General features: G+C 38.5%; 1 long non-coding RNA gene across 1 annotated transcript; it reads right to left on the bottom strand.

The window, feature by feature from the left end:
* Positions 1–4,880: 4,880 nt before the first annotated feature.
* Positions 4,881–8,765, bottom strand: LOC132056833 (uncharacterized). Its single transcript, XR_009414979.1, has 2 exons — positions 8,644–8,765; positions 4,881–7,624 (listed from the first exon to the last, which is right to left on the bottom strand). It is a non-coding gene; the product is annotated as an uncharacterized LOC132056833 (long non-coding RNA).
* Positions 8,766–14,074: the final 5,309 nt, after the last annotated feature.

The following is a 14,074-nucleotide window of genomic DNA, read 5'->3' as shown; positions in this document are numbered from 1 at the left end:
TATTATTATTATTATTATTATTTTGATAGCCTAAAGGCTGATGTTTATAAAATAAATATGTTTTAAATGAAAGTCGTTTTCTACAATTATGAATGATGAGAGATATGAATGAAGGCAGGATAAGTAATAGAATGAGTGGTTCTCAGTGGTTAGCTCCGGGTACCCGTCATGGCCCTAGTCGGGTTGTGACACGAAGGGGCCATCATTATGAAGCCGGAAGCGGCTGCCCGAAGGGGCCATCATTATTATGCCGGAAGCGGTCGTCCGAAGGGACTATTGTGATACTAGCCGGAAGCGGCAGTCTGAAGGGACCATTCTGTTAACATGTCGGATGCGGCACGTGTGTTGGATTGGATTATTTACTTAAAGATTGTATTGAGACTTCGTGTGCATATTTATGTTTCTTCCAGCGAAGGCTGCAAGTGTTGAGTTAGACTGTGATTTCTTCTCTCCTAAGTCAAATTATGATTATGACTTGTTACCACCTTACATACTCAGTACATTATCCGTACTGACGTCCTTTTGCCTGGGGACGCTGCGTTCATGCCCGCAACCCCAGATTGTTTGGCAGGTTAAGTGTATATCTAGGATGCTTGGACGTCAGCTGGGATTGGCAAGTTCCACCTCATTCTGGAGTCATGGCCGAGTCATGTATATATATGTATGATTATAGGTATGTCGTGGCTCGTCCCGACTCATAATGTTCGGTTACTTCTTAGAGACTTCGGCATGTTGTCCTCGTGGTATGTTTGTCGAGATGTCGACAGAGTGATGTCAGTTGAGTCTTTTGTGTACTTTAAAAGAGTCTGTATTTTAGATGATTTCTATTTGGAAAAGTTTTATGTTCTTAAAAAGTTTTTGAAATGACAAGTTTTGATAGAGCGAATGTCTGAGGGTTCGCTCGACTCTGATGAGAGTCGGGTGCCCGTCATGCCCTATCAAGATTGGGGTGTGACAGAAATGAAGCAATACTTGGAGGCACAGAAAGGGCTTCAGACATCTGTGAGTTCCCTCGGGATAGCCTGTTGCACCATGGCTAAGGCCCACGGTGAGCTTCGTCGGGATTCGGCGCCGAGAAGAAGAAGGGCAAGTTTGGTGAAGGTGTGGAGGGGCATCAAGGGAATTTTCAAGATGATGAATCAGAAGGGAAAGTTTCTAGTCGAGGATGAGGATGATGATGAGAGCTACTCCTTCCTAATTATGCCCGAGAGAGGTGCCAGTGGTGATGATAGCAACTTAGATAGAGAGGACGAGGCCCAGAGTTCAACTCGACAAGATTAAGCCCATTCAACTCACTGGTTTAGCCCTTGTTAGGTCTTTTATTTCATACATTTTATTGCTTTTGGTTGTTGAATGATTTGGCTATTGCTTCCTTTGGTTTTATCGTTTTTATTTGGTTTTTGGATGTTGGATTTGTGCCCTCGTTGGGCTTTGATATTATGCTAGACTTGCGCCCTTGCCATGCTTTGATTATGTGCAGGAAATGTTGGTTTGAATGATTTTGATATGGAATAATGTTGGAAAAGTTTCCGAATTGGGACAGAACCTCACTACTTTCGCGGATGTGGAACCCTTCTCCGCAGATGCGGGTCCGCTCATGGATACACTCGGACATGCGAACATCAGGTATATCTATTTTGATCCACTTTTGCGAACAGAACATCGCAGATATGGCCCCGCCTCTATGGACCATGTCACACAGATGCGGCTCTTGGCACATCAATATCGATTTGCATCAGCGGCCTATCTTATGCAGATGCGGCTCCGTCGACACGACAATTTCCCTGGCGGATGCTAGAGGCCTGAACCAGAAAAAAGAATCAACTGAGTCTAAAAACTTCAGACGATACCCCAAACTTGTCAAAACCACTTCTTAACAGAAACCAAGCATACACATTACTCCAAAACATACTACAACTAGATACCAATTGGAATCGGCTAGATACCAATTGGAATCGGCTAGATACATATTTGACTAAAGTGGTGCGATAGGTGGGTACAAACGTCTACGTACCATTCCATGAGGCTCTACTAGACATTGCTCTTGTACTCATGAGATCAATAACCTAGGGCTCTGATACCAACTTTTCACGACCCAAATCGAGGGTCGTGGCAAAGACCTACACTATTCTGTATAAAAGGTAGTAGGCGTACCATTTCCCAAGTCAATACCTCTTTTTAGGAAACAAGTGCGGAACTAAAATAATTTTAAGCATAATCTAATCATAGTGACAAATCAAGTATCGAACAAGACTTTTATAAATACATTTCCAAAAATTTGATCTTACACCGTACAAGAGCTTCTACAACGAAATACAAATATTGAAAAGACATACAAACTCCGAATAGTAAACACTGTCTATAAGAGTAGAACAGACAAGGTACATAGGAATAGACTTCGGGAAGTAGAACCGACTAGTGGCTCTCCTAGAACATCTCTGTGGAAATCCTCAGAATCTACCCCGATACCTCGAACATTTACCTGGAACAACTCTATACCCCGAAAAGGATGTAGCAAGAGTAGTATCAGTACAACACACGTACTGGTAAGCATCATAGGCCGACTAAGATTAGTAAACACATATGAAATACATAAATCAAGAATCAGCAGGCATAAAATGTCCCAAATAATCAAGTCATAACCTAAGTTTAAGCTTCTAATCCACAAGCCTGCCAAGTTCTACGAAATTCCTCAACCACAGATCACAACATAATTATAACACCAACAAGAATCCAATGAGATAATATATGATGCGATAATGAGAAGTGCAATGAAAATGAGATGCAATGTCGTGCAATGCAATGGCTAATAACTCAAACCTGTACACACATGCTATAAGCATTTTTTGCTTCAATAGCCATGACCCACGGGGGACCTGCAGCGTCCATGTACTAGCTATCCCGGACAGACAATGGGCTGTGACTCTGCCACTATACGTCCGCTACTGACCTTGGACCGATAGCACTACCAATATTTCTTTCATCTTTCTTTTTCTTTCCATTTCGAATCAGTTTCCACAACTCTTTCATCATGCATGAATGTATGAATGCTAGAATGAAGAATCACATGTAAACAATGCTAATAAACATGATATGGAATTCACAAGCACCATAATGATAAATCAATCCTTGCACCAATCATCACAACTATCATGGAATTGTATCAGATACTCAATCCCAATCACAACAATAGAACTAGTACAACCCACATAACCTCAACCACGTCATCAAGTACAACACATGTCAATAATTGCATAAAGTACGACGACAAGCCCAAATAATCAGAGATTATAAAGCCAGTGGATTTAACACTGCAACCATACCCGAAGGCCTATCATACTTTCCCCGTCAATAACTACACAACACATGCGATTCACTAATCAAAGTCTAACAAAGGTAAGCCGTAATCTACCTCGATTGCCGAATACGAACCATGAACATCCATCTTGAGCTTCTCCATTTTGGGAACACATTTGAATGAGCGAAGTCGAGGCAAGCAAGTATTCTACATTAGCAAATGATACTATGAATATTCAAACTAGCATACTCCTAGAAGGACTCCAACGATTCTAAGAAAACAAGCCGGGGCCCACAATGGCAAATTTGGAACTTTTCGCAAAACTAGCCCACTTGAACCTCCAATGATCAAAAACCGAAGTTTCATACTTAACTGACTCGGAATGATCTTCCAAATCCTGTAATTTCTAACCTCCCCCAATTTTCTAAGAAAACCCTTCACTAACCCATTTGAGAAATCCATTTTTTACTTAGACATTGGAGTTGGAAAATAACTTCCCCAAGATAAACACTAAGCTACATTTCCGAAACAAAGCATGATTTTAGTTAAAGAAAACCATTAACCCACTTGGGGTTTTACAAATAGAAAGAGTTTTCCCCCAAAAACAAGACCCATACATGAATGACCTAATAGGAAGATAAAGGAACTAAAAGGGAGTAATAACATAGGGTTTAGATCTTACCCTCACCACGAAACCAACGAATCCTCTGAAATTTCTCTAAAGTAAGCTTTATAAATTTTAGCGGGTGAAAGAGGTCCAAACCCAAAATGGGAAAATAAATATCTGTTCTGACCAGCGATCTCCGCTTTCGCGAGCCACTGCCTGCCTACGCGATGCCACCTCTGCAGAAGGTTTTCCGCAGATGCGAATTCATTAGTTCCATAATTTCCTCGCCTACGCGGACGAGTTCTCGCAGACGCGGGCTCGCCGAAGCAGCCTGCCAAACGCAGGTGCGAGGCACCTGTTTTTAAAAATCCTAAATTGATTATTTCTTTCCAAATCGACTATAGGTCACCTGTACCTGCTAATCCCGCGCGTAAAATTGCTAATATTGTGAGTCCAAAAAATGGGTATTTTGGATAAAAAGTAGGAGTGCTCATAACGACCAAACATGTCGTTACACATCGATACCCAATACAAGTGCTCATCACCTCACAAGTATCGGGACCCCTTTTAGTTACCTCATTTCCCCTCTTATTAGTCTAATAAGCCAACCACGTCGCTTTAATTAACGTCAAAAGTCTCAACATGCCTGAACAAAGGTATCATGATCACAACAAAGCCTTGCCCTTTTGTAGAGCCTCCGAACGATTCCAATCCATTCAGACACTGATCATACGTAAGAATACGATTCAATCGGTACCTATATTTTCATATAAAGATTCAGGTCTAGAAGTTCAAACCAAAATCCCTTTTTTAAACCCCGAAGGTCAAAATCATAATTTCGATACAAAATCGGGTTCATACTTTAGTTCCGAACCCAAAAAGTCACCTAAAATAGGATTTCGAGCCACAAGGGGCAAAAAGGGAAATTCAACCCAATAAGCTTACCCAGCATCTAAGGTGTCTATATACCAAATATGAACCAAATCCATCATCATATTCATGCTCAAATCAAGAATCCTCAAATTCTAGCTTAGGGTTCATAAACCATCAAATCCCATCCTTAAATCATGATTTCTAACACGGGAATCCTTACCAATTAATGATATAAAAGTAAAAGAGAGATTAGAAACTTACCCACTTGATGAATCTTGCAAATTCCTTCAAAATTCTCCTTAAACCGAGGTCTCAAGCTCCAAATATGTGAAAGAAGGGTATAAACACGAAATGGGGTTTAGAATCTGCCCAGGCCTAATTTTCTCTTCGCAAAGGCGGTCATGCCACCCGAACACGAGCCCTGACCAGCCTACTTATCGCGATCGCGAAGAGGCCATCGCGAACGATATGGGTCATCCAAATCCGGCCCAGGCAACACCCTTCTTCGCGAACACGAGCCCTCGGCTCACGAATGCGACTCTCCTGGTCCACTACAACTCGCTAACGCGTTGAAGAAAACAACATTCACTGAAAACAATAAAAATTTAATTTTTCCCCAATTCCGGTCCAATACCCCAAACTCATCTGGAACCTCCCCGACACAAACCAAATATGCATTTCAATCATAAAACACGTTACGAACTCACTAGCGCATTCAAAATTCTCAAAGGAGATCATCATGACCGGTGTTGACCGTGGTCAACTCCAATCCCTGAAAACTAGGTTTCCAACCAAAAGTCTAAAATACCCCCGAGTCCCTCGCTAACCGAACCAATCACTCAACCAAGTCATAATCGATATTCCGGACCTAATGGAATCAATAAAATTTCCAAAAGGACTCATTTACCCCTGATGTTGACTTTGGTCAACCCAATACTTATGAACTTTCACAAATCCCATTTTCTCACCCAAATCTCATTCGAATGCCTTGAGAACTGCCCCCACCCATCTCCACAAGTCAAATATACTCTAATGAAGCTAGGGGAAGGGTAATCAGGGGTCAAATAGTCAAAATAACTAAAATGACCTAATGGGTCATTACAACTATCTTCTCAAGCTTCTAGCATAGCTCTTGTGAAAGCTTTGTTGGATGGCTTTTTCAGAGTTTTGAATCAATCATGGACCTGTTCCTTCATCTGGTTCATCTTCTGTTCCTTTGCCCATTTATACTCTTCTTCCCACATTGGACAATCTATGATCATGTGATCCAGTTTTTCATATTTGAAACATCCATCAAACCGAGGCTTGTCGGTTTGCCTTACTTAAATTTCCCTTTATAAAGCTTTTGCCTTTCATGAGAAACTTCTTGAACTTACGAGTGATTAATGCCATGCCATCATCATCAAAGTCAGAGTTATCACGCACTTTTGCCTTTATGGACAACCATTTATCTTTCTTTGACTCTTGTTTCATTTGAGAACTTTTTCTTAGTTCATAAGTATGCAAGTTTCCAATCAGTTCATCCGTTGTTAATTTGTTCATCTCCTTAGCTTCTTGAATAGCCGTAACTTTGCTTTCCCATGAAGAAAGCAAAATCCTAAGGACTTTTCTTACAAGCACCTCTGACTTGAAAGTTTTTCCAAGTGACTTGAGTTTATTTATAATAATTGTGAACCTTGACTGCATCTCCTTGATGGACTCATTTTTGTTCATAGTGAACAATTCATAGTCAGTCATAAGTAATTCAATTCTAGACTATTTTGCCTGATTTGTTCCTTCATGTACAATTTATAATGATTCCCACATCTCTTTTGCAGATCCACAAGCAGGGATTCGATTATACTCATCGGGATCAAGTCCACATGTGAGTATTTTTATGGCCTTAGCATTTTTCTCCGGCATCTTGTAATCTTCTTCTCCCAAGCCAGCCTTTTCTTTGGGGAACCTTGTTTCCAGTTGCATCATCTTTCATTGGAACCAGTGGACAACCACTAGTTATTACCCAAAATTGGTAATCCTCAGCTTGTAAAATGTTCTCCATACGAGACTTCCCCCAACTGTAATATTGCCCATTAAATAGTGGAGGTCGAGTAATGGACTGTCCCTCATTCATAGTTTGTGTATTTGGATCTTTTTCAAGGTGTTAGCCTTACTAGAGAATACCCACTCTGATACTACTTGTTAATTTAGAAACCACTTAGACTTAAGAGAGGGGTTTAATTGGGTCATACCAAATTTTCGCAACCAGTTAAGATTTGCCTAACTTTCAAAGACAGTGAACCACTAGAAGGAACATGGTTCTTATACTACTATTTGTAGAATGAAAATTGTGGAATAAATAAGAACACAAGATTTTTACGTGAAAAATTCCCGGCTCAAAAGGTGTAAAAAACCACGACCCACACCCCTGTAGGATTTACCCCCAACTTCACTAAACTTTAGCCAAATTCAGATTACAAACTTATGTAACCTAATAGACTACCCCTAGCCCCTTCAATGCCTACAATCACTTGAATGTAGCAACCCCTTCAAGCTAACTCTAGCTTGAAGCTGAAGGTTTGGGATAAAGTAAAACCTAAGCAATGCTTCCAGATTAAGCAAATTAGGTTACAACTCAAAAATAATTTTACTACAGAGAACTAAGACTGGATTTTACTATAGAGAACTAAGACTGGACAGAATGCTATGGAACCCTGGAATGGAACAGTGTCATAGTATGTTTCCTCTGCACATTTTAGCTTTCAAAAACTGCACTCTTTTGCTTTTCAATTCACTATTTAAATGCTCTCAATATTTGCACTAACTTGTATTGAATGGTGCTGGACGTGTATCTTGCAAAATGAAGACTTGAGCAATATATATAGTTAGTGAAGAATAAAAGTCTATTCAAAGAATTACTATCCCAACAACACTATCTTATCACCACATTGGTTAAGAAATTTTTTTCAAACTGCCCACATGGGTTGGACAATATTTTCAAACTACTCACATGGGTTGAGGCAGCTTTTCTTGTTTTTCAAACTACAACTTGCAGCCATCATTTACAAGTCATCCAAGTCAAGGCCATTCCTTATTTCAAGGAGACATACATGCTTAATAATTTTACTCTAAGATTTAACATCACAAGTCTTCATCAAGTGATCCATTTGTGTGTTCTAGTCATCAAACAAATTAACGCGCATTAGCCAATTGTAGAACAAGTCAGTTTAATAATAATTCTCAATTAAGAAATTCTATTTAGTAATTTCTACAAATTTAGCACAAGCCAATTTCGTTTGTTAATCATCAAAATTCACAAGAACTCAACAAAATGCAAAAAATCCTTAAAATGAACTAAATCCTAGTGATATTCTTCAATAGGAAATCTTTTCTAATTGCAACTATTTACACATTATGCGCCCTCTTTTCTTTTCTTTTTTTAATTTTACTCCCTCCGTTTTAATTTGTTTGTCTTAGTTTCCTTTTTAGTTCGTTTAAAAAATGAATATCTTTTTCCTTTATAGTTCGTATAAAAAAAGAATGTCTTTTTCCTTTTTTCAGAAACTCTTTAATTCCAACTTTTCAGCATGTTTAAGATCATAAGATTAAACAGCATTTTGGTACATTTTACACATCTTTTAGTTTAAGATCATAAGATTTGAAAGTCTTCTTTACTTTCTTAAACTTCATGCTAAGTTAAAATCAGACTTACAAATTGGAACACGGTGAGTACTTTAAACTGACGGAAAAAACTGCGATTTCCAGCGGAGTATCTACAAGGGATTCTTTAATTCATCGACATGTTGAAATGAGCTGTTTCATAAATCCAAAATTTACAAAATAAAACGAAAAGCTGGAAAGTTGGCTAATTTGGTTTAGTTGTTACCGGAAGAGGGAGTTCGCCATGGTGCCAAAACATTCCATACTGGGAAATGTAGAAGCGTGAGAATTGCTCCAAGGATCCAAAAGAAAGTACTGATAATTTTTTGTGGTCTTCATCCAGAAGCATGTCCCTCTCCATTTTTTATACCAAACCAGACATCTTCTATCTCTAATATCTGATCTCTTGGAGTCGTTTGGTACGCGGGATAAGATGGAAATCTAAGATTAAGTTTGAAATTAAATTTGTACTATGAGGTGTAAATTTATCCAACCATAGTATAAATTTAACCCCAAACTTAATCCTGGATATCCCACTTTATCACATCAAACTTAGTACTCCCTTCGTCCCAATTTATGTGACATAATTTGACTAGACATGAAATTTAAGAAAGAAAGGAAGATTTTTGAAACTTGTGGTCTAAAACAAGCCATATATATTTATGTGGCGGTAAATAATTTCATTAAGGGTAAAAAGGAAATTTTCAAGTTGAATTATTTCTATTCTAATTATGAAAATTTATCATTCTTTTTGGGACAGACTAAAAAGAAAAGTATATCACGTAATTGAGACAAAGAAAATATTATTTTATCCCACCATCTCGCTCCCCTCTCTCCACATCATACATTCAAACATTAAGTATCCGAACGACTTACTCTCTTTGTTAAAAAAATCCCACAATCTCACTCCCCTCTCTCCATATCATACATTCAAACATTCAGCACAACCACTAACTACTGGGGGTGCATACTTTGATAAATATCAAGTTATAAAAATTAAAAATTTTGGTATTCTGGTATTCGATACAATATTTAGCATGCATTTTTAACTTTTTTTTATATTTGATATGGTATTAAGTATCTATAATAAAATATCAAAATATCGTATCAAAATACTTAATCACCCAGTCACAATCTCGATGGGATAAGTCGCCAGGTATAAATCTAAATGTATGGATTTTAATTTCATTTCCAGACATTTGAGAGTTTTAGAGCTTGGTTTTGGGCAATTTTTAAGGGGAACTTATGCAGTTCGTATACCAGCAGCAGGAAGTCCCGCTCCGCCCCGCCCCGTTTATGTTATCTTTCATTTCACCTCTTTATTTTTCACTTTGGAGCATGGATTTTTTTATATCCTTTTGATTTTTTTAAATTGGTTGAACAAACAATTCCTGAAATTGAATCTTTTTTTTTTTTTTTTAATCATTAGGATTTGAAAATATAATTAGTAATCAATTCCTGCAAAGATTATTGTGAAAGAAAAAGGTCATTGTGATAGTAATGTTGCACTAGTATTTTGTGAACTGCAAAGATTGATCCTAGCAAAGATTGACTTTCACAAGTTTTTTAGTAAAACAAAGTTCCAACTAGTTCTAAAAAGTGCAGTTGAATCATAGTTTTCAATTAAAACTCAATTTACAAGAACCAATCTTCAACAATCTTTTTCACTTATTTTCCGTTGCCAACCAATCTTCAAAAACCGGTTTATAAAGTACGAGAAGATGATAATGAATCTTCACAATAAGAAATGGACTGATGGTCTCATACCAATAAAATTGAAACAAAAAAGTGGAATAAACCCAACATCAAAAACCTGAAACAAATATCATTGTATTAGAAAATGTATATGTCCATCTTATGATATACCAATCGAACTACACAGAATTAGCTAGACACACAATGATCAAACTACACAAAAGCTGTCCAGATTTCAACAACCAAACAATGCAAAAATCAAATTTTTGCCACCGCCCTCGCATACGCCCTATTAAAAAATTTCAAAAATAAATTTTGCCCCCGCCCCCGCCCCGCCCCGCCTCGCCCCCGTTTAAGCGACGCCCTCGCTACTGCCCTTTTAAGGGCTTGCCCCGCTTGCCCCGCTCCGCCCTGCCCCAATTGCCATCCCTACAAGTAACAACCACACTACATGAAATAGACTACTTCCCCTTCTTTCCCTTTAATTTCTCTAAAAAAAAAAAAAAAATTAAAATAACCCTCAACTTCCTCCGTTTAAAAGGGAACAACTTCCTCCGTTTAAAAGGGAACGTCAATAGATTTATATTTGGCCAACCCATTAAGAGTTTGGAGTGTTTTAAAAGAGTTTGGAAAGAAGACTTAAAGTCCATAGTATGCTGAAATGGATGTTAAAGAATTGTATCAAGGAACAAGCGCCAAGGCAATTAGGGGTTGTTAGGTTGTGGAATAAAATTTCAGAATAAAATACAAGGTTATTTTATTTCATGTTTGATTGAATTTTTTATTCCAGAATTAGCAAACTCAAGATTAGTTATACTATAATTGTTGTGTTATTTTTATACTGCCATAATACAGGATAACAATCCTGGAATTTGTAATCCCCAGTTAAATACCAAAATGACCAAGATGATTTTCTTCAAGGCTATTTTCTTAAAGTACTTTTGACAAATCGAAGGTTAAAATTGAAAATAAAACACTTCTCTAATTTATCTAGTGTAGAATCAGATACATGTTTTTGTTAGAAAATGAGATTTTTCTAGGTAATCTTTAATTTAATATTTCCTATTTTGATATTTTTGTTCAGTTTGTAAAGGAATGGTGGTCCTTGTTTTGTGGAATATGTCTTGTAAGAAAGTACAATAGTGATTCGATAGGTAAGGTGTTCTACTGACTTTGGAAGTGTATTATGTAGATATATGTGTGTATGCCTTTTGGAATATGATTTGAATGAAAAAAAGGTTTCTGTTGAACCTTAGTTTTTTTCCTCTGAAGTTTCCAAAATTAACAGTAGCATCAGAGCCCTTTCTCTTGAAGGATCTGTGAAGAAAAAATGAAGGTTTTCTTCAGTTCTTCTAAGGTGAGGAGAGCTAAGAATTAGTAACATGGCTTCCAACAGCTTCTTGGGTGCAGGTCCTCCTATGTTTATAGGGGAGAATTATCACACATGGGTGATAAAGATGAAGGCTTATCTCAAAGGGAAACAATTGAAAGTGAAGTTGATCCTCCTCCGCTTTGACCAAATCCAACTGTTGCACAGATGAAGATTTATGAAGATCTGAAGTCAAGGGAACCAAAGGCTCTCACATGTCTTTATTCAGCATTTTCAGAAGTGATTTTCATAAGAATAATGGCTTATGAGACACCTAAAGAAGCATGGAAGAAGCTAAAAGAGGAGTTCGACGGAAATGACAGAGTGAAGACTGTCAAACTCCTAACTCTCAAAAGAGAATTTGAGATGTTGAGGATGAAGGAAGGAGATACTATGAAAGACTACTCTACCAAACTTTTGGAGATGGCGTGGCGTATGGGGCTCTAATGATCCATACTATTGCGAAAGAAAACTAAGAGACACAATAAACTCTAGCCCAGCTTGCAACAAATATTTCTTTACTGGCAAAGAGGTTTGATGAAAGAGAGACTAAGAAAGTAAATGCAGTTGAAGATGTGCAGACTATGCTGAAAGGGATGTACCAAGTTCCCGAGGGTCCATATCAAGAGGGACCTCCCACGCGGTATGAAGATGCTAATTATGGGAATAACTCTCAAGCGGATTACCAAAAGGAAAAACAACCAACGAGGTTATCTGAATCAGAACCAGTGGAGACTTTAACAAGGGCTAGGTAACTACAACAACAATTATGGTGGTTTGAACAAAAGGGAACTACAAAAACAACAATAATTTTGAAAATAGGAGTTCCAATCCCTATGTTCCACCAAAAGGGTCAATCAAATAAGAAAGGAGGTTCTAAGCTGGAGAGCATGCTTGAGAGGGTGCTAGCCAACTAAGAGAAGTCCAAAAAACTTTGAAAGGGTTGACCAAAACTATGGGTACTCACACTACCTCCATCTAAACGCTTGAGTCACAGATAAGAGATATCTCGAGAGAGCAAAGACCCTCCACAATGCGGAGGCCTCCCGATGACACAATTCTAAATCCCAAGAGTGGTGGAGGTAATCATATTGAGAAGTGTGCTTCCATTAGCACCCAAAGGTCAAGATGTGGGCGCAAAGGCAGCTGAAAAGGGGCCTATAGAAGAAGCAGAGATAGAGGTTCCATCTGAGATACCACGTCAAATCGAGGAAGTGCTAGAGGAAATCCCGAATGTGGTTGGACTTGATCCTGTGCCAGATGTTCCAAAGGCCCAAGAGATGAGCAGTGACAAAAGGAAAGGTAATGCTACCGGGCATTCAGGCCCTTGACTCAATTGATAAAATCTTCACCTCCTTTTCCTCGGAGGTTAGTGAAGAAGAATGAGGATGCTAAGTGTCAGCGTTTCTATGATCAACAGAAGCAGCTATCGATGAATATTCCATTTCTTTATGCCTTCCAAGAGATGTCGGGTTTTACAAAGTATTTAAAGGATCTATTGATGAAAAAGAGGCCGATCAATCATGACACAGTGAGTGTGACTCACCGTGTTAGTTCTGTAATAACTACAACCAGGGTTTAGAGGAAGAAGGATCCAGAGGATTTTACTATTCCATGCTTTGTTGGCTGTCATGATTTTGCTCGTGCTCTATAATGGGGCTAGAATTAACCTAATGTTGCTTGCTATCTATAAGCAATCGAGGTTGGGAATTCTTAGACCTACTAACATGCGACTACAAATGGCTGATAGGTCCATCAAGAGGCTAGTTGGGGTTATTGATGAGGTGTTTATTCGGGTTGCGAATTCCTTCTACCAGCAGCTTTTGTGATTCTTGATTGCGCTATTGATCAAGATATTCCTATTATTCTACAGAAACCTTTACTTTCCACTAGAAGGGCTCTCATGGATTCAGAAAGGAATGAGATCAAATTTCATGTTAACGATGAAGAGGTGACCTTTCAGGCCAGTAAGGGAATGAAACTATCGAGTGCTTACGGAAGCATTTAGGTCATTGATGCTATAGATATGGTAGATGAGGCTGTTGAATTCAAGATGGAAGAAGAGTGCCTTGGGGAGACATTAGTGGCCATCCTAGTCAATTTTGATGCCGATGATATAGAGGGGTATGCAGAGACTGTAAATTCGCTTGAAAGATTGGGATATTATTCTTATTAGCCAAATAAATTGTCTCTTGATCTTGAGAATCGAAAAACTCCTCCAACAAAACCATCTATTATTGAGCCGCCAAAGCTTGAGCTCAAGCAACTACCAAAACATCTGAGGTATGAGTTTTTCAGTCCGAATAATACATTGCAAGTTATTGTTTCTGCTTTGCTTACTGATGAGAAGATGAAGAGGTTACTTGCAATTTTGAGAGAGTGTTAGCGAGCTATAAGGTGGACCATTGCAGACATTCGGGGAATTCCCTCTGGCATCTGTGAGCATAAAATTCAACTCGAGGAAGATAGCACACCGAGCGTCGGGACATCGATAGCGACCGAATCCACCCATGCAAAGTACTGTCAAGAAAGAGATTATTAAGTTGTTAGAGTCGAGTGGTTTCTCGGTTTAATAGATGGGGTTGCCCAAGGA

Source organism: Lycium ferocissimum, chromosome 5 (assembly GCF_029784015.1).
Source record: "Lycium ferocissimum isolate CSIRO_LF1 chromosome 5, AGI_CSIRO_Lferr_CH_V1, whole genome shotgun sequence".
NCBI lineage: Eukaryota > Viridiplantae > Streptophyta > Magnoliopsida > Solanales > Solanaceae > Lycium > Lycium ferocissimum.
The sequence above is the reverse complement of the archived record's forward strand: the minus strand, read 5'-3'. Positions and strand labels throughout refer to the sequence as shown.